Genomic DNA, 5085 nt, shown 5'->3' on the forward strand with positions numbered 1-5085 from the left:
TTTGATGCTCATGTAAACAAGCCTACTGAGCTGCCACTTGTATAAAAGTATAGCGATACAACTATGTACAGTGCATAATATTTGATAATGATAATAAAAGACTGCCACTAGTCAATGTATTTTACTGTACTTTTCTAATTTAGATATACAGGTATTTACAGTTATGCTACAGTTGCCTACATTATTCACTACAGTAAAATGCTGTATGGGTTTGTAGTCCAGGAATAACAGGCTATATCATATAGACTAGATATACAGTAGGTTATACAATCTCAGTTTGTGTAAATGCACACTATGATGGTCACTCAATAAAACCACCTAACAATGTACTTCTGAGACTGTATCCCTGTTGTTAATTGATGCATGCATGTATTTAACTAGGAAATTTAATAGAAATAGCAATAGCACAGGCATACCTCAGAGATATTACAGGTTTAGTTTTAGACCACTACAATAAAATGAAAATCATAATAAAGTGAGGTGCATGAATTTTTTTTTTATTTCCCAATGCATATAAATGTTATGTTTACATTAAACTTTAGTCTATTAATTGCCTATTGCATTATGTCTAAAAAAACCAATGCACAAACCTTAACTAAACAGACTTTATTGCTCAAAAAATGCTAGCTTCTGAGCCTTCAGGAAGTCACAATCTTTTGAGATCATGGAGTCTTGCTTCAATGTTGATGGCTGCTGATTGATAAGGGTGATGGTTGCTAAAGGTTGGGGTGGCTGTGACAATTTCTTAAAATAAGACAAAATGCAGTTTGTAGCATCAATTGATTATTCCTTTCACAGACAACATCTCTGTGGTATTTTTATGCTCTTTGATAGAATGTTGCTCACAGTAGAACTTTCAAAATTGAAGTCAATCTCAAATTCTGACACTGCTTTATCAACTGAATTCATGTAATATTCTAAATCTTTTATTGCCATTTCAACATCCTTCACAGCATCTTCACCAAGAATTGATATCATCTTAAGAAAGCACTTTTCTTTGTTCATCCATGAGAAGTAACTGCTCACTGTTAAATTTTTATTGTGAAGTAGCAACAATTCAATCACATCTTCAAGCTCCACTTCTAATTCTACTTGCTATTTCCTCCATATTTGCAGTTACTCTCTCCACTGAAGTCTTGAAACCCTCAAAGTCATCCATGAGAGTTGGAATCAACTTCTCTCAAATTCCTGTTAACGTTAATATTTTGACATTTTCTAATAAATCACAAAGGCTCTTAATGGTATCTAGAATTGTAAATCCTTTCTAACAGCTTTTCGATTTATTTTTGCTCAGATCCATGAGAGGAATCACTATAGGACTTGAAATTTGAAATTATTCTTTGAAATATGGGCTGCAGAATGGATGTTGTGTTTGTAGGTATGAACACAATATTAATCTTCTTGTATAACTCCATCAGCATTGTTGGGTGTTCAGGTGCATTATCAATGAGCACTAGTATTTTGAAAGGAATCTTTTTTTCTGGGCAATAGGTTTCAACGGTGGGCTTAAAATATTCAGTAAAACCATTCTTCTCTTAGACCAAGATCCATAGGCTTAGTACCTGTATTTTATTTTATGTAATTTATTGTTTTGGGTTTTATATTATGTCTTTAATTAATTTTGAGTTAATTTCTGTATATGGGGACAAGCAGTGGTCTTGTTTATTTATTTATTGTTTTGCATGTGGCTGTTCAATTTTACCAGCAACATTTATTGAAGAGACTTATTTTTTTCCATTGTAAGTTTTTGTTTGGTTCCTTTATAAAAATTTATTTGCTGATAAAAATGTCAGTTCATTTATGGGCTCTCAATTCTGTTCCACTGTTCTGTGTCTGTTTTTTGCCAATACCATGCTGTTTTATTATTATCAGTTTGTAGTATAACGTGAAGTCAGGAAGTGTGATATGATACCTCTGGCTTTGTTCTTTTTTCTCAAGATTGCTTGGGCTATTGGGGTCTTTTGTGGTCTCATATGAACCTAATGATTATTTGTTCTATTTATTTAAAAAATGTCAACTAGGTATTTGATAGAGATTGCATTAAAACTGTATATTGCTTTGAGAAATATGGCCATTTTAACTATGTTGATTCTTCCAGTTCATGAACACAAAAGATCTTTACATTTTATTGTCTTTTTTAATCTCTTTTAATAATGCTTTATAGTTTTCAGTATATAAATCCTTCACATCCTTTGTTAAATTTAATCCTAGGTATTCTTTTTGTTGCAATTGCTAAAGGAGTTGTTTTTTTCAAAAATTTTTCCTGAAATTTCATTGTTAGTGTATTGCATTGGATTTTTATACATTGACTTTATATCCTATAACTTTACTGTATTTGTTTACTGTTTCTAAAAAAAATTTTGTGTGTGGAGTCCTCAGGATTTTCTATATAAAAAGTCATGTCTTCTTCATTCCCAATTTGAGTGCCTTTTATTCCTTTCCTCTTCCCTGATGGTTTTGGCTATGACTCCCAGGACCGTGTTGAATGAGAGTGGTGAGAGTGAGCATGGACCAGCAACCCCTCCTCCAGGTACCTTCCTGAAAAAGTTGAAAACCTTTATTTCCAAAAATATACGCACCCTTCTGTTCATTGCAGCCTTATTCACAATGGCCAAGACATGGAAACAATGGATGTATCCTTCACTGGATGATTGGATAAAGATGTGGTACATATATACAATGAAATACTACTCATCTATAAGGAAAGATGAAATACTACCATTTGAAATGATGAGGATGAAATTTGGGAATATTAAGCTAAGCAAAATAAGTCAGACAAAAAAAAAGTTAAGAATCATGTGATTTAACTCATATATGTAATACAAAACTGAAGGTAACAAATAAATAAGAAAAAGACACAAAAACTCATAGACATAGAAACAGTTTGGTGGTTACCAGAGGGAAGAGGGGGGTGAGAATAGTAAAGGATAAAGGGAGTCAAATATGTGATGATGGAAGGAGAATCCACTTGGAGTAATTGGGAACACAACGTAATATACAGATGATGTAGAATTATGCACTGGAATTCTATGTGATATTATTAACCAATGTCCCCCTCAGTAAATTTAATTAAAACTATTCAGTAAACCAGGCTGCAAAGAGATGGGCTTTCATTCAGACTTTGTTCCATTCATAGAGCACAGGCAGCATAGATTTAGCATAATTCTTAAGAGCTCTACACTTTTTGTTACCGTAAGTGAACACTGGCTTTATTGTAAAGTCATCAGTTGCTTTAGCCCCTTAAAAGGGAGTCAGCTTGCCCTTGAAGCTTTTAAACCAGTCATTAACTTCTCTTCCCTAGCTCTGAAAATCCTACATGACAGCTTCTTTCAATATAGGGCTGTTTCATCTACTTTGAACATCTATTGTTTAACTAGCCACATGTATTAATTATCTTAGCTAGATCTTTTGAGTCACATGCTATAACTTCTATATATCAGCACCTGCTGCTTCACCTTGTACTGTTATGTTATAGAGATGGCTTCTTTCCCTAAACCTCATCAATCAACCTCTCCTAACTTCAAATCATTCTTCTGCAGCTTCCTCTCCTCTCTCTCAGCCTTCATAGCATTGAACAGAGTTAGAACCTTGCACTAGATTGGATTTGGGCTTACGGGAATGTGGCTGCTTTGATCACTGACACTTTCTCTGCATCTGCAATAGGCTGCTTCACTTTCTTTTCTTTCATTCTCTCACTGGAATAGCACTTTTATTTTCCTTCAAAAATGTTTCCTTTGAATTCACAACTTGTCTTCCTCTCTAAGCTGAATCATTTGTATCTTTTGATTTGAAGTGAGAGACACCCGACTCTTCCTTTCACCTGAACACCTAGATTCCATTGTAGGGTTATTATTTGGCCTAATTTCAATAGTGCTGTATCTCAGGTAATGGGGAATCTTAAGGAGAGAGAGAAAGATGGGGGAATGGTTGCTCTGTGGAACAGTCAGAGCACTTACAACATTTATTGATTAAGCTCAGTGTCTTATATGGGCATGTTTTGTGGTGCCCCAAAACAATTACAGTTGTAAGCAAAAAAAATCACTGACATCATATCTCCACAACAAATATAATAATAACTAAATGCCCAGTGCACGGAATTCATGCACAAGAGGCAGGTGGGGGAGGTCCCTCAGGCCAGCCAGTGCCCTCTCACAGTCAGACATCCTCATGGAGAGCGGGCCTAAGCCATCAGTCAAACATCCTTAGTGCTGTCATAGAGGCGGGAGAGGCTCCCACCACCACCACTGCGTTTACCAGCCATAAGCCCTGCTTCTGGCTGAGCGGCCCTCCCCCTTTGAGAGCAAACTGACCACCAGGGGGCAGCTCCTGGGGTGAGCATCTGCCCCCTGATGGTAAGTGCGTGTTATAGCAACTGGTCATTCTGCCATTAGGTCAATTTGCATGTTAGCCTTTTATTATGTAGGATAATAATAAGAAAGTTTAAAATGTTGCAAGAATGAACAAAATGTAGCACAGAGACATGAAGTTAGACTACCCCCTACTTCCGAGGTAACACCAGTTCTTTTTTAAATAGACCTCCTCTCTGACTGGCCAATCTGAGCAGGCTTTTTACTAGAACACAGTGTCGTCTTATATGCCGGAAAAATATGGTACCTTACCAACTTCATTATTAATTATTACCTACATGTTCATTCCACTACTCCTAATTATTCTACTCACTATTTCCAACACGTTCTCTCTCTTTCCCAACTCTATGTGTCTATGTTTTCACCTACCGCTTAGACACAATCTGTATTTGTAGTAAATATTAACAAACTCAATTCAAATCGTCACTTTTATTAGTCTGTTACTTAAACTATTCAAGTAAGTTGCAAGATTGATTGCTTAAATGTAATTTTTGGTATTTTTAATTTTTGATAGTTTCTTAATGGTACATAATCCAAAAGAATTTTTCCAGTATTCCTGTTTGTGACTCTATTTTTTCTTTATCTTGAGCAAGGAAGAAACATTAATTTTTTTGAATATACTTTTAAAAATTAATTTCAGAGAGAAAAGTGAGAGAGACAGAAATATCAGTAATGAGAGAGAATGATTGATTGGCTGCCCCCTGCACTCCACCTACTG

General features: G+C 35.3%; 1 pseudogene; it reads right to left on the minus strand.

The window, feature by feature from the left end:
• Window positions 1-606: 606 nt before the first annotated feature.
• On the minus strand, window positions 607-3839 carry LOC118716728 (annotated as a pseudogene).
• Window positions 3840-5085: the final 1246 nt, after the last annotated feature.

The sequence above is a fragment of the Pipistrellus kuhlii genome, unplaced genomic scaffold (assembly GCF_014108245.1).
Source record: "Pipistrellus kuhlii isolate mPipKuh1 unplaced genomic scaffold, mPipKuh1.p scaffold_m20_p_12, whole genome shotgun sequence".
In the NCBI taxonomy this organism is placed as follows: Eukaryota; Metazoa; Chordata; class Mammalia; order Chiroptera; family Vespertilionidae; genus Pipistrellus; species Pipistrellus kuhlii.